Raw genomic sequence first — 16,199 nt, 5'->3', positions numbered from 1 at the left:
ATCTCATGTGCATTTGAGAATGTGTTCCTTCCAATGTGCACATTTTCCTATGCAATTTTGCCTAGCGTTCACTTTTTTTTGGCAAGTGATTTCCATGGAACCCAATGAGTTTCTGCACATCATTATTTTCACCAATACCAACTGCCTTTTTGAACATATTTTTCACAAAAAGAACTTTTTTTTGGCATCCATTCAAAATTTGGCTGGATAACTGCATTGCAAAATTCAGAGAAAGTGCGGCTTCAGAAGGAGAGATGTGTTTCGATTCGCGTTGAGAAGAGTGAATGTTGAAGGTTTGCATCAAATGAATTTCTCCAATGGCTCTATTAAGTGCAGAAAGTCCTCATAGTAGGGGAGTTGTGGAAAAGACAAGTTAAGATGCTGCACGTTTGCAGACAGACTCAAGCCGCGTCATTTCTCTGCCTTCAAATAGTGCAACTTCTGCCAGTGCTTTCCACCTCTGGGTGAAAACTGGTCTGGAAAATGAGTTGTCCATCCTTTAATTAAGCACCCACACCAGCCACACAGAGAGGACCAAAGGTATCTAATTGCACACTTGGCATCTAACATTACCTCATTTGTATTCTGCACTCCTTGCTTAGAGTCTACCAGAGAGCCAGTGACTAAACGATCCGATGTCATTGAATGGCTGGATGCAGAGGAATGGTGAGAGGCACCAGCTTGGGGAACCCCCAGGGGAAGAAGGCTCAGAGCCAGGGGATTGGTGGTGGGATGGCGGTCAGAGGGAGAAGAGGGGGCAGATGGGGAGGAGGAGATGTTGGAAGCTGAAGAGGCAACGGGGTTTAGTGAGCAGGGAGAGGCTGGGACAGAGAGCAGTCCAGAATCAGTGGCAGGAGAGGAAGGTGGCCAGGAGACAGTGATGAGACAGGTTGCCAAAGAAGTCAGGGCGGGGGTAGGCAACCTAAGGCCCATGGACCATAAGCGGCCCACAGAGGTCATTTAACTGGCCCCCGAGCCGCCCCCAAACCAAGGCACCTGCTCAGCAAGTCCCCATATACTGCGCTAAACCGATGCAGCGCAGTGCAGGGACTTGCTTCTGCGGTGCCGGAAATCATGTCTGAGCATGCGCGCACACAAACTGGCCCATGGAGGGAACTGGCCCCTTGCCGACCCCTGAGCCAGGGAGTCTCTCCCTCCTGCTGTCACCAACTTGCTTCGCTGCTAGTGTCCCAAAAAACGTAGAGGAACGTAGAGGGAAGAGCAACGAGAAAATAGATGAAGGGGTTTGAGATTGTTTGGGAATATCCGGCCCGCCGGTCAGTTTAATCTGGCCCCTGTGGCAGTTTTTTTTACTGTGGGGTAAAATCCTAAAAAAAAAAGCTCAACATTTGGCTTCTGGTCAAGATGGCAGCGGCCAAGCAGTCAGCCCCAGAGTGCCGCAGATTTTATTTGAATTCTAATTGTTTGGGAAGGACCCAGGGAGAGGAGGAATCTTAGGGAGCGGTGGGGACTCTCAGCCCCCACAACTGCCTCATTGGGGAAGACCTAATGCGAAGAGTTGCTGTGATCACTAGGCCTGTGCTGTTTTGGTTTCTTTCAATAAAGAGTTAACTTCACCGACAATGGGTACAGTTGTACCTCGGAAGTCAAACGGAATCCGTTCCGGTAGTCCGTTCGACTTCTGAAACGTTCGGAAACCAAAGCATGGCTTCCGATTGGCTGCAGGAAGCTCCTGCAGCCAATCGGAAGCCCCGTCGGACGTTCGGCTTCCAAAAGGATGTTTGAAAACTGGAACACTCACTTCTGGTTTTCGATCGTTTGGGAGCCGGAACGTTTGACTGAGGTACATCTGTATTTTATTGCTGATCATGCCTGACTCCGGTTCCTGACATCAGGCTTCATTTTCCTGAAGTTTCACGGAAGCCTTTTGGAGGGTCATTTCCCCCATGAAGAGAGAGTACTGGAGGCTTGTGGTATCTTTGAACTATCTGCACAGTGAGAAATATTCGTGGGTGCGCATTTGGTGTGCGGGGGCAGCGCAGCAACAATTGGAGCCCGGTTAATTTGCTTTCATTCCAAAATGATTCATTTATTCATCCCCTTTATTAGCTGCCTAAGCAGCATACCATATGAGCGAATGCAAAAAAAATTAAGCAACAATCAACTACTAAACCAAGAAAGGCCATCCAACTGAAATTCAATACTGTATTAAAATAAACAGAGGCAGGGAAGAATGAATGGGTAGGAATGAGAGTCCAATCAGGTCTCCCATTCATAATATTTGGGGTTGCAGCAGGGGGGTGGGTGGGTTTTCTTATTATGGTTGTGGCAGCTTATAATTACATGGCTGGGTAGACCCACCTCAACAAAAAAAATTCTGACAGATGCCAAACACAATACTACCTATTTTGTGCATAGCTGCCAAGTTCCGGCCTGAGAAATAAGGGACTGGAGCGGAAGTAGCAGACCGGAAGTAGCGCTGCCACCATTTTGGAACTGGGCGGAGCATGCTCAGAAGCTACTTTTGATGCTGCTCTGCCCTGTTCCAAAATGGCTGCCGCGCCAGAATAAACCGGGGAAAAACAAAAAAAATCTGTTTTTTCAGCTGGGAACAGCTGGAAAAACAGGGGGTTCCCGGGGAATACGGGAGACTTGGCAGCTATGATTTTGTGTTTTAATATTTTGTTGGAAGCTGCCCAGAGTGGCTGGGGCAACCCAGTCAGATGGGCGGCATATAAATAACAATATTATTATTATTATTATTATTATTATTATTATTATCATCATCATCATCATCATCATCAATGGGTAGGGAGTTCCAAAGGGGAGGAGCCACCAGACTGAAGGATTGATTCCGTGTGTGTATGGAATGAACAGAGGTGACAATTGGAGCTCCAATGCATATGTTTTGCGTGTAATGTCTCGATACCCTCTAGGATTAAGAAAACATCCCCGCATTGCCAGCTGACTTGATGCAAGTGAAATTTGAACTCAGGGCCTGGAAGTTCTGCTTCCACAACACCCCCAGTCTCAACACACACACACACACACACACATGTGTTTTTTAATTGGAGGACGTTAATGCGAAGCCAAGCTGCTCAGGGTTGGGTTCTGCACAGTGATGGAGAATCAGAATGATTTTCTCTTCCTCCACCACCACCCAAATCCTATTTATTCATATGCCTTGGGGGAGCCTGTGTCTTTTCTTTTAGAAAAAAATGGTGCTTGTACCAAAGGTGCTGGCTTCCCCCTGCATTGTGGGGGCTCATCATGTGACGCGCCATGTTGCTCATCATGTGACGTGTCCCATCCCACCCCCACCTAGCGCGCGATGCCGGTGCTCGCATGCTGGATGGGAAATGGGGAGCGCAGAACTGGGCTCCGCACTTGGCTTCCTCCTCCCTGCGCGAAATGGTGGGGAGAAGGCGGTGGAGCAGGCCACAGGATTTGGGGGGGGGAGCCCAGACCCCTCCTTGAATTTTTTTGGGGGGGCCGAAGACCCCTCAGCCTGCACCACTTGGTGTGCCTGCCCGGTATTGCGTACCCTTGAGTACGCCCAGGGGGGAAAAAGCACCTTGGGGGAAACAAAGGTATTAAACATTCAGGGTTTTTTTTTTTGTCTGTAGGTTTCTCATTCAAACAGCTCCGTTTCCTGGAATGGCTGACTCTCCGCCTGTAAGTTTCCTGCTCCAACCACACACTGACACTCTCTCAACTTTCTGCCACCTAATTGTCACACGTAACAATTCGAGGTGCTGGGAGCCGGCACATCTAGTGGGTCTTAAAGGAAGCAGCGCTCCTGTGCCAACGCTGGTTCCAGTCAGAATTAGGCCATCTGAATCAGAACGTTGGGCAATTAAGGAAGAGCCACAGAGCACCGGCTTCAGACGCATAATGTCACAGGTTCAGTCCCCGGCATCCCCAGTTAGGGTTAGGAACAGCTTCTGTCCAAAACTCTGGAAAGCCACTGCCGGCCAGTGCAGGCAGTGCTGAGCTACAAGGACCCCAACTGCCTGACTAAGGCAGGATCCTATTTTCTAAGACGCCACGCTCCTCCCCAACACATACCTACAAAACCTCACCTATACATTTTTCAGTTTGTGTGCTGGAAATGTTCATGGAGCTGTCTTTCCACTCAAAACCGAATGTTCAAGGGGGTCATAGATCAATATTAAAATTGATTAAAAAAAACAGCAGCAACAACAGCAAGGATAAATCAACACGGTGAAGCAATAAAAGCAGCAGTCCCAGAAACATGGACAGACAAATCTGTCTGCTTCTCGTCCCCCCCCCCCAAAACATCAGTAAGGCCACATTTCCAGATCAGTTTGCAATGAAAAGAAGTCAACATGAAAATTCACCAGCATTTTCATGTGGATTTCCCCTAATGCATATACTTTGCTTGCAATTTCGTCAAACACACACATTTCTGCAAATCAGTTTCCCCATATATAATGCTTTTCTGTGTGCTATTTTTTCATTAATATATGCATCTGTACGCACACTTTTATCCTAATTCGGTGTGATTCATAATGAAGTATACAGTTTCAACACGCTGTAAATGGAAACTGTATACTTCATTATGCATCACCTTGTATATGCACTTGTCCACACAATATTTGGCTGAAGAACCGAATTACAAAATTCAGAAAAGTGTGGGTTTCAAATGAGGTTGTGTTTTGCTTCAAATGGTATTTTGAATTAGGCAGGTTCACCTTTACATGTGAACCAAATCAAATTTATTTCCCCATCCCTACCAGGAACACACCATGAATTCAGAAGTCCTAAATTAGCCTGTACTTCCAGTTGCTTTTCCAAAAAAAAAATTGCTTAGCAGGCAAGGTGCGAAACGGATCTCTTCGAGGGAGGGAATCCCACACATAAGAGTAAAAAGTCAACAAGTATTTTTTTTTTTTGGCCACCAGTTGTTTCTCTAGACATCCTTTTGAGATGGTGACCTGGTCTCTTACTTTGCAAAGGACAGTTTTTGATCTTGAAGGGCTGTCAAAAGTCTGGTTTAAAGGGAAATAACCTTGAAGCAGGTCTCCCATACTGGAACGCAGACAGAGCAGGCCCGTGGCTCAGTTGCCCCACAACAGCAGCTCACTTCCTAATTGACTGCCATTGCTACGTTTCCCTCTGGCATTTACACCACGGCAACTTCCCACGAGCTACACAAGCAGCGTTCTAACACAGACACAACAAATGACACCACCCTGACTTCCGCGTCAAGATTTCCCAACTTACACAACGGATACAGAAGGACCATTTTACAGAGTTGTAACCAGAGATAGGGGAGACACATGATTCAGTTAGTAGTTAAAGGTCAGCCGGTTTAATTTGCACTTTTGGAAACAATGTGCAAACCTAAATACAGCCGGATTCTGCAACGCAGTTCTTCAGTCAAGTGTGCAAAGGTGCAAATATTGAGGGGAAAGTGTGGGAATGCATATATCTGTGAAAACGACTTGCAAAGGAGACCGCTTTGCCCGAAATCCCTAAATTAGGCAAAAATCGCATAGGATGAATTCTCATGGGGGTAAAAAACCCACACGCACTGGCAAACTGGTGTGAAGATGTGGAGAGCTGAGTTTGAGACTGGAAAAATGAGAAACAGAGGGAAACTGAAACCAACTGATTTCCCCATGCCTGGTGTCAACTTAAGGCCCTGAGATTGCGCATCCCCAAGCATCGCTCCCAAGTAGCACTTCCAACTTCTCGCCATGTGATCTGTTCCTGTTCCTTTTCACAGAGTTCTGCAGTCCCGAAACCAGCTGTTGGTGCTTTCTTCCCGTGGCATGGAGCCCTAGCCACCTGCCCGTCCAACTGCTGTGGAAAGGGCACAGGGACCGGCCTCAAAGTTGGCAACCTCAGCTCACTCCCGAGCCTCAAATAACAGTGCAGGATTGGCAAGTTGCCGCTTCTGCCTGCGACACGGCCCTGGGCAAGAGAAGCACTTCTAGAAAGAGGAAAGTCCTCACCATTTGAGACCTGGCCTTGCGAGACCTGGCAGAGGCCCGGAATAGTCCTGCCAGCTGATAAGGGGGGACCACCACCACGCCACTCAGCCCAACCTTTCAACCTTACGAAGGTTTGTAACCTGAAAGGGGGGGGCACTTTTCCTGGTGTGAAGCTGAAACCCCTTGCTTTTCGTTGCTGTAAAAAGAGACAGCAGAAATGGACGTTCAAAAGTTACAAAATGCTGTCAAGGGGATGGCGGGGGGAAATTGTGGGTTACATTCAACTAAGTTATACTCCGAGTAGTCCCAGTAAGATTAATGAACCTAACTTAGTCACGTCTAATAACATCCATTGGTCTACTCTGTGATTGATAGCTTGGTCGGTAGAGCATGAGACTCTTAATCTCAGGGTTGTAGGTTCGAGCCCCACGTTGGGCAAAAGATTCCTACATTGCAGGGGGTTTGGACTAGATGACCCCCGTGGTCCCTTCCAACTTTACAATTACACGATTCTACGAGCAGGATGAGGACTGTATACACCCTATTTCCCTCCTCTGACACACACACACACATTCATTGCAATCTTAGAGAGCCTGTGTGACATTACAAAAGTTCCAGGGGGAGAATATTCTGCAGTTCCGATTCGACAGGTGAGGTGTTGGCCCTGATTGTCTCAAGGTCACATTGGATCTCTGCAGCAAAACCAGCCTCTCCACGGCTCCTCATTTCCCCCCATACCTGCTCTCCAAATTGCGCCCTCCTTCCTTTTCTCGTCCTGCCTGCTTCAGCCAGTGCACTCTCAAGTAGTTCAGCTCGAGTTGTGGTTGCTGCTGTCTCCTCCTTCTCCTCCTCCTCCTGCTGCTGCTACAGCTGCTGCTTTCAGTTACCCACACGGCCACCCACACAGCCACCGCCACCACCTGACTGCTGCTGTCGCTGCCCGGAGGGCAGAGATGGAACTCAAGATGCCACGGGGAGCCTGCTGTGGGAGGGCACGGTGCCAGCAAGCTGGGAGCTCCCCTAGGAAATTCTCCACATTTCCACATCCGTTTGCGGCGGAGGGGGGAGACCTCATCCTGAAAACTCACCGTCACATGGGTGCAAATTTCTCCTAATATCGACACACCCTTGTGTTCAATATTGCCAAATGCACATGCATTCTCGCAAGGGAACACCCCCCCCCCAATGCAATGGATTTCCCTGGGTCATCTTCACCAATATGTGCCTTCGAATGCACACTGCACCCCAGCAGATGTATTTTGGACTGGAAAAACTGCACTGAAGATTCGGCGACGGGCGAATTTTGAAGGGTGGCTGCCTTTCGGCACGCCTACTGTTTTGAAAAGCGCAAACCAGGTAGTTTTGCCTTTTAAATGCAACCTGGCTCGAATCTCCCCTTCTCCCTTGGGCTCCCCCTTCCAGCCTTTGCAGTCTTTTAGAAAAAGGAGAAATGAGTCGGGTTCCTCTTCTGCGACTTCCCCCTGCCCCCCCCAAGTTACCATAGTGCCATGCTTGGAAACACTTGAGTTTGTACACACAGGCTGGAAATAGGAAGAGCTTTAAAAAAATGGCTGGAGGTGGTCGAGTTAGACATTATTGCTCAAAGCATTATCTATTTATTTATTTGAGTCAATTTATGAAGCTCTTCCAATTTAAAGAAAAAAAACTCAAAGCAATTTCGCGGTTAAAGCGAGCCACAATAAGAGCAGTTCGAGACAATTCTGTACAGTATATGAAAACAATTCAAAACAGCACCCTCTGTTTTTTAAAAAGGTTTCAAATCCAATTCAGATTCATAGAACCGTAGAAATGTAGAGTTGGAAGGGGCTTTCAGTGAAATGGAACTTACAAGCCCATAAAGTACAAAAAGTGTACAAAAATTCAAAAACAAATGCCTAAAAAAAATACAACGAAAAACCAATTTGATCTAAGAAGTGCTCACCCAACAGTATTGTAAAAGGGATGAATCCTGCTCTGCCCACCAGAAACAGGTTGAAAATCATACTGCGACATGATCCTAAATAGCAAACAAAAGCCTGGGCAAACAGGAATACCTTGGTCTGGCATCTCAATGCTGGCGCAGAATGTTGCTTTTTCCAAAGTCAGAAGATCTGTCTGCCTAGCTCATTGCAGCCTACAGCAGTGGCCTTCCACCTGTTCGGACCCAAAACACACCTCTGACTCCCAAGCTACAACATGTAAGTTACACTTACACGCAGTTTCACTTTTGAATTATTTTTCATACCACGAATGATTCACCTTGTTGAATCCTCAAACGGAAATTCGCAGAGGAACGTACATCCTATTTCCTTAGCATTGCTACTAGATGTGATCCCTGGTGGCGCGGCAATAAAACGGCTAGTGCATTTGCAAAGCGAAGCAGGGTCTGGTCTGGTTTCAAATTGGATGGGGGGGGCACATGTTGAGATCGCTGCATTGCAGGGGGTTGGACTAGATGACCCTGGGGGACCCTTCAAAATTTACAGTTCTGTGATTCTAAGACTGAATCCAGCAGTGTGGCAGGATAAAGGTATGAGGATGTGTCTGGCTAGAAATCCAACAGAAACTCGTTTCCGGCAAGTCTTGCCCCCCCCCCCCTGAACCAGTTGCTGAGACTGAAGGTCCCCACATGCCCATAGGTGGCATAGAGATGCAGCAGTGGTGAAACTTCACCTGTTGGATTTCCCCCTGCTATGCCACTACTTAATTGAAGCCATGGGCATTCGTCCAGAAAAAGACATGAGCAAGCTTCAATAAGTAGCAAACAAACTCTTCCTTGCATCATGGATATCTAGGTCACACAGTTTCCAAGACTTTAATTATTCACCTGCAGAATTCAGCAACGCAGGTCATTAATTCCTAATGATTATTATAACCCCTTATTATCTTACATACCTTTTTCAGCATTCTGTAGGGACAGCATTTCCAGAAAACATTTCAAATTTGCTAATTGTTTTAATGATGACAACGATTAAGGTTTAATATAATAATAGCATGATTGCTCTTCACTGCTTTCTCCAGATCTTCTCCCTACCTCACCAAACATAATTGCCCTTTGCAGGAGCAAATTCCATACTTTTAACTACGCACAGTGTGAAAAGGCACTTTCTTTTGTCCACCCTGAATCTTTCAGTTGGAAAAGGATGCACAGCTTTCATCTCCTGGCCTGTTGAATGTCAGGCCAGATAAAAGCATCCAAGCACAGCACACACCCCCAGGTTTCAATTTCAGGAGGTCCACACAAATCCCCCTATGACGTAGCAGGGAAATGAGTGCCAGTTTGGTATAGTGGCGAGACCGTCAGTCCAGGAGCCTGGGATTTGGGATCGTCAGTCCAGGAGCCTGGGATCAAATCCCCACTCAGACACGAAATTCACAGGGCGACCTTTGGCCAGTCACTGCCTCTCAGCCTGACCTACCTCACAGGGTTGTGGTGGGGATTAAATGAGGAGGAAGAGAACCTTGGAGGAAAAGGTGGTATATTAATGCAATACATAAATAAAAAATTAATAAGTGAGCACACTGTGTCTCATCTTCAAAAGCTTGGCAGGCATGGCGTGGAAGCTGTTGGGACATCTTTGTTGCTTCCATCTAGTCTTCAACGTCTTGCCTGATTCCTGAACTCCTGAATTATGACTCCTCATGGGCTCTGTGTCTGCTGCCAAGCCTGTCCTGCTCCTTGCCTGAAGAAAGATCTCTTTCTGACGTGTAAGAACCTCTGTATGCCTGTATTGGGCAGGAGGCAGAAGATGCAGGGAAATAGAGAAGCTCTGGCGAAGCTATACCACGACGGAAAAAAGGGAAATGGGAGGTTCAGCCACAAAATGTCCTTATTTAGTGCAGACCCAGACGGGAAAGATTATGAAAACAGAATGACAGGAGAATGAATGAATGATATGACTGTGCACACCCCTGATGTGATCCATTTGGAGCTCAGCCCTTATGTTTAATTGGGGTTTAAACCCCAATTAAACATGCGCTTGGGAGGAGGTAGGGGAAGAAGAAGATTCTGTGTTGGGCGATTTTGGTTTGATATCTGGGTTTCGGTTGCACAGCCATGGGCGTAGGCAGGGGGTCAGGAGGGGGCAGTTGCCCCCCCTAGAAGCAGGGCCACTGGCCAGCCTGCCCCGCTGCCCCCCGGTGCTGTCTCCCTTCTCCCTGGATGGCTGTGGGGCGGGTGAAGGGAAAGCCCCAGAGCCACGAAAAGCGTTTGGCTGGCTTTCCCTCTGCCCTCCCCACAGCCAGCCAGGGAGAAGGGAGACGTCCCTTCTAGCCGGTGATCACAGAGGGGGAGGAGGGGATCGGAACAGCCCGATTTCGGGCTGATCCTGGCGCCCCCTCACCCCTGCCGATCGCGGATGGGGAGGAGGGGGTCGGAGCAGCCCATTTTCGGGCTGATTCTGGCGCCCCCTCACCCCTGAACGACCATGGCTTTCCTTGCCCCACTGTGGCCCCTCCCCCTGTGCATTGGCCCCGCCCCTTGCCCCCCTAATTTTGATCCTGGCTACGCCCCTGTGCACAGCCCTAGTAACTGACACAAGGCAATACATATTGCATCGCCCTTGTGGCTGTGAAGTTTTGTTTATAAGACACTGATTGGCTGATTGGATCAGGAATGCTCGGTTTACAGGGAACCATTGCAGTTGAGTTACTATGAGGGAAGGGAAAGTTGTCAGAGGGACCCACCAAGGCCTAGGAATCTAAGTGATGGGGGGGGGCCCTCAGGTGTAACGGAAGGGCACAGGGCAGAAAATGGAGTGAGAAAGAGGAACCGGAAAGAAGGGTGTGTGGAGAATGAAGAGTAAGGAAAATGGCAGGTGGGTGGGGAACTGAGGCAAGAAGGGGCTCAGCGTTGCTTAAAGTCCAGAAAAAAGATGGATGACTTAGGCTATTTCCTGTCCACATGATTCACATTCCATAAAATGTAAGTCCGTTGCATCTCATTTCTGCCCTAATCAGTACCGTACCTTCCAAGTCCCAGACTGCAGAATCTGGGACCGGCAGCCGTGTGACACCGGAAGTTGCGTTGACGTAACTTCCTGTGTCGCTTTGCCCTTCTATGGGCACCAAAAATGGCCGGCGCCGGCTTCAAAAGTAGCTTCTACGCATGACCGGAAGTGCGTCAATGCAACTTCCGGTGTCGGCCCGCCCATCTATGGGCACAAAAATGGCCGCCACCGACACCGGAAGTCGCGTCTATGGGCACAAAAAATGGCCACCGGCAGGAGAAAATAACGGAGAAAAACGTGAGACGAAGTGATACGGGGGACCACCGGGAAAAGGTAAGTAAAAACGGGGGTTTCCCGGGGAAAACAGGGTACTTGGTAGCTATGATCAGTACTGGGCTTATTTCAATAAATTCTTTTAAAATAGTTCAGGCTGCTTGGGAAGATCCGTAGTTCAGCAGCAGAACATTTGCCTTGCATGTAGAAGGTGCAAGGTTCAATCCGCAGATCTCTCTCTGGGAGAGAGCCCAATCTGAAACCCTCGAGAGCTGCTGACAGTCAGTTTAGGCAATTCCAGGCTAAATAGGCCAAACAGACTGACTTCCTACATTCCTGGCCTGCTAGCTTTCTAAGAGGCAGGAGTGGTGGAGCATTTAAACCCATGGCTTTCGTGGTACAGTCCAAGGCGAGCTGAACCACTTGCTCATGCTGATTTGCATGCGCCAGAGCATCTTGCCAATTAGTGTTTTAATGTGACTAATGCTTAATTAGCCTCGAGCCATTAAATGATGGCAAGATCCTCAGAGATGCTGTCTGAGCATAGCGGGGGTGGGGGTGGGGGTGTTAAAGGAGCTTTGTTCTTTAATGGGGAAATAATTGATAACAGCACCCAGAGCGATCACCAGACATCTCCGCACATGACAGTCCTTCTTCTGCTCAGCCTGACCTCCGCTTCCCTTGACAGGCTGTTCAAATAAAACACCGTAGCTGTGGATTTAAGACGGGGCCGTTAATCACTGTGTTTCAGAGATTGCTAATTTGATTCTGGCAATTATTCAACCGCTGCCTTTCAAAGAGGATTCAAAGATTGCCGATATCTATGTGGGTTAAAAAAAAACAAAAGCGGAGTGGACTCTTTGCCAACTTCTTTGCCTCTCATATGTTTTGGACTATGATTTTGGCAAGAGCAAGCGAGCAGTAAATCACACTGAGCACATTGGAGTTAAAACAGGATCTGCACAGGAGTGCCAGGCCTGATGAGCACAGCAACTCATCTCTGGCAGGTCTTGCCCCCATGAAGCAGTAGCTGAGACTGAAGGTCCTTGTCTGCCCAATTCCCCTCCTCTCCAAAGTTTTCCCCAAGTATAACACTGGTCCTGAAAGACTTACATTGGTTCCCAGTACATTTCCAAGCACAATTCAAAGTGTTGGTGCAGACCTTTAAAGCCTTAAACAGCCTTGGTCCTGTATCCCTGAAGGAGCGTCTTGACCCCCATTGTTCAGCTCCGAGGGCCTTCTGGCGGTTCCCTCACTGCAAGAAGTGAGGTTACAGGGAACCAAGCAGAGGGCCTTCTCGGTAGTGGCGCCCGCCCTGTGGAACACCCTCCCATCAGATGTCAAGGCAATAAGCAACTATCTGACTTTTAGAAGGCATCTGAAGGCAGCCCTGTTTAGGGAAGTTTTTAATGTTTGATATTTCATTGCTTTTTTATTCTGTTGGGAGCTGCCCAGATATTAATCTATTATTATTATTATTATTATTATTATTATTATTATTATTCCCACTCCTTTCCAATGAGATTTACACAAGAGGACCTCTCAGGGTACTTGGTCTCAGCCACAATTTAAACTGCAATATGCACCTTTGTGACAGCAGATGGTGACAGCAGTCACGAAATTAAAAGACGCCTGCTTCTTGGGAGAAAAGCAATGACAAGCCTAGACAACATCTTAAAAAGCAGAGACATCATCTTGCCTACAAAGGACGACAGAGGACGAGATGGTTGGACAGTGTTCTCGAAGCTACGAACATGAGTTTGACCAAACTGCGGGAGGCAGTGCAAGACAGGAGTGCCTGGCGTGCTATGGTCCATGGGGTCACGAAGAGTTGGACACGACTAAACGACTAAACAACAACAACATGCACCTTTATTTTTAAATCCATTTAGGTATGCTCCCCTTGCTAAGAACGCCAGGCTCCCAACAACTTCAGTGAGACCTCCTCCCTGCTGTCTGAGTACCCGGCTGACCTTTAAAGTTCAAATGCGCTATCATTATTTGTTCCTGGTGCTTTGCAAATTAACAAGATTGTTTGAGAAATTAACATCAGTGGAAGTAAGGACCTTTTAGCCTGCAAATTGCACAAGAAGCACTTGTGTCCTGACAAGGGTCTCCTGCTGGAAGCCTTTTTTCTTTCCTGAAGTGGGTGAAAGACAATTATAAGAAACTGATATATGAATTATATGATATATAAAAAAGTGTGTTAGTTAAAGATACCTTCTTTCCAACTGTTCCCAGTAAGAGGTCATGTGTAATCCTAAAACTTTGCCACTGTTAAAAATAAATGTGGGGTAAGTTGTGTTGCTATTTTGGTTCATGAGTCTGATCTCAGTTGATAAGTATATTTACCAACAATAGGGTTGCCATATTCCCCAAAGTGAAAATTGTCCGGTTTTTCCTATACATTTTCCCCCATTCAGCAAAAATCCTCCTGGACACAATTTGCAGCCTGGAAGTCCTATGCAGGTCTTGCTAGCTAAAGGCCCATCATGTTTGTTGGGGGACAGGTTAGGAATGGGAAACTCTTGAGTTCTCCCCAGAATATCTCTTTATTGAGACTAGCCCCTTTATCCCACTGTGCTAACACATTGCTTATGCGGAAGTTAGATGATTAACCCCAGCCTTTATTGAGTGTTCCTTAGTTTCCAGGGAGGTTAAATTTCTTTATTTTATTTCTTTAGTCTATTTAATAAAGCATATACCCTGTGTCGCTGTGGGTTAAACCACAGAGGCTAGGGCTTGCCGATCAGAAGGTTGGCGGTTCGAAACCCCACGACAGGGTGAGCTCCCGTTGTTCGGTCCCAGCTCCTGCCAACTTAGCAGTTTGAAAGCATCAAGTGCAAGTAGATAAATAGGTACCGCTCCGACGGGAAGGTAAACAGTGTTTCTGTGTGCTGCTCTGGTTTGCCAGAAGCAGCTTAGTCCTGCTGGCCATATGACCCGGAAAGCTGTCTTTGGACAAACACCGGCTCCCTCGGCCAGTAAAGCGAGATGAGCGCCGCAACCCCAGAGTCATCCGCGACTGTACCTAATAGTCGGGGGGTCCCTTTACCTTCATCTATACCCTGTTTGATCGAGGGTTTTTGTTTTTTTTACCAAGTAGTTGACAAAAACATCCAAAACATAATTAAAATCAACAATAGGCTAAAAAACAGTTTTCAAAACACTTGTTGACATTCTACATATCTAAGCAGGCTTTACGGGAAGAATATTTATTTATTTATTTGATTTCGTGGAATTTATATACCACTTGATTAGAGGAAAAAATCTCAAAGTGATTTACAAAAACAGGACCTCCCTGTTTTCTATGGAGAGCTGCTGCCGGTCAGTGCCAGCGGAGCTGAGTTAGCTGGGCCGTTTTACTCCGGCGTCTAAATATTGTACAGATTCGCCCCTGGAATGTCTACTTTGCACCCTGCAAACTTGAGGCAAAATCATCCAAGACGAGGAATTGGAACACGAAGATCGGAAGACAAATCCTGGCTTCGATTTGACATGTGTGTGTGTATGTGTGTGTGTGTGTGTTTTGCACGAGTCTTTGGAGGCGAGAAAGAACAAAAGCTCTCCAGCAGCCCTCGCTGCAAACCAGAGGCGTGGGTGGCTGCCTGTGGTTAGAGGATATGCTTCAAATGCTTTTGCTAAGGTTCCTACGAACCTGTTTGTGTGAGTTACGGCTGTTGCAGGGCGAGGTTTCATGAAAGAAAGGAAACTCGTGGCACCTACCTACGCCGTCAGAGAATATCAGCTTTCCCTCTGTGGTGGCACCAGCAAAAAAAAAATTCTGGGGGTTGGGATACACACACAGAAGGGGCAAAGCTTAATTTCTAGTGGTGGGGAGAGACAGTGTCGTGTAGTGGTTAGAGTGCCAGGCTAGGACCTGGGAGACCAGGGTTCAAATCCCCCACTTGGCCACGAAGTTCATTGAACGACCTTGGTCCAGGCACTCCCTCTCAGCCTGGCCTGCCTCACAGGGTTGTTGGAGGGGAATTAGATGAGGAAGAGGAGAACCGTACAGGCCCCACTGAGCTCCTTGGAGAAAAAGGTGGCCTATATTGTACAAGAAAGAAAAAAAAAACAGTATATGTTAATAATTGTTCAGAAATTGGAAGGCAAGCCAGGGGGGCGAGCTTCTTGTTGTGTGTGGAGAGGTGTTTTGTTTTTTGTTTAGTAAACCTACCCAGATACGTAATTTAGATACTAAACAGTTGTCCTTTCCATCTGCTTTATTGATTTTTATCTTTGGTTTTGACGATGATGGTTTTGTGCAGGGGTCAGCAAAAAATTTTCAGCAGGGAGCTGGTCCACTATCCCTCAGACCTGGGGGGGGGGGACGACGACTATATTTTGAAGAAAAAATATGAACGAATTCTTATGCCCCACAAATAACCCAGAGATGCATTTTAAATAAAAGGACACATTCTGTTCATGTAAAAACACGCTGATTCCCAGACCGTCCGTGGGCCGGATTTAGAAGGCGATTGGGCCGGATCCGGCCCCCGGGGCTTAGTTTGCCTACCCATGGTTTTTTGGATACTTGTTTTTAACCCAAGACTGTGGGTATCAGTTGGGTCTTATCTCTACTCTTAACTAGTACGCCACTTGGGCAAGCATTTTGATCAAATGTTACATTTAGTCGATCAGTTGTCTAAATTAATTAATTCCCCATGGCGTGGAGAGTACAAAAAAGAAGTAGGAGCAAACGAGGGAGTCCCCTCCCTTTTTAATTACTCTGATTCTTTTTGTTTTTAAAATATGTATTTGTTTCAGTATTTTTTTCGGACTAGGATCCCCTACTCAGACCCCTACTCAGCCATGAAGCTTGCTGGGTGACCATGGGCCTGCGGAGCCTACCTCGCAGGGTTGATGTGGGCCTCTCATAGGGTCGTGGCGAGGATAAGATGTGGAGAGCCATTTTGAGCTCCTTGGAGGAATAGGTAAAGGGACCCCTGACCATTAGGTCCAGTCGTGACCGACTCTGGGGTTGCGCGCTCATCTCGCATTATTGGCCGAGGGAGCCGGCGTATAGCTTCCAGGTCATGTGGCCAGCATGACA

At 47.3% G+C, this 16,199-nt stretch overlaps 1 protein-coding gene across 2 annotated transcripts in view; it reads right to left on the bottom strand.

Moving 5' to 3' along the window:
- The window catches only part of PRKCQ (protein kinase C theta), a 56,929-nt gene extending 50,161 nt beyond the window's left edge, over window positions 1-6,768 (bottom strand). For both annotated transcript variants that reach the window (XM_035128182.2, XM_035128183.2), the window contains exon 1: window positions 6,660-6,768. The gene's annotated coding sequence lies outside the window, so the exon portion shown is untranslated. The remainder of the gene's footprint in view (window positions 1-6,659) is intronic.
- Between the last annotated feature and the right edge of the window lie 9,431 nt (window positions 6,769-16,199).

The sequence above is a fragment of the Zootoca vivipara genome, chromosome 10, assembly GCF_963506605.1.
Source record: "Zootoca vivipara chromosome 10, rZooViv1.1, whole genome shotgun sequence".
NCBI lineage: Eukaryota > Metazoa > Chordata > Lepidosauria > Squamata > Lacertidae > Zootoca > Zootoca vivipara.
This window is presented reverse-complemented; position numbering and strand designations above follow the sequence as displayed.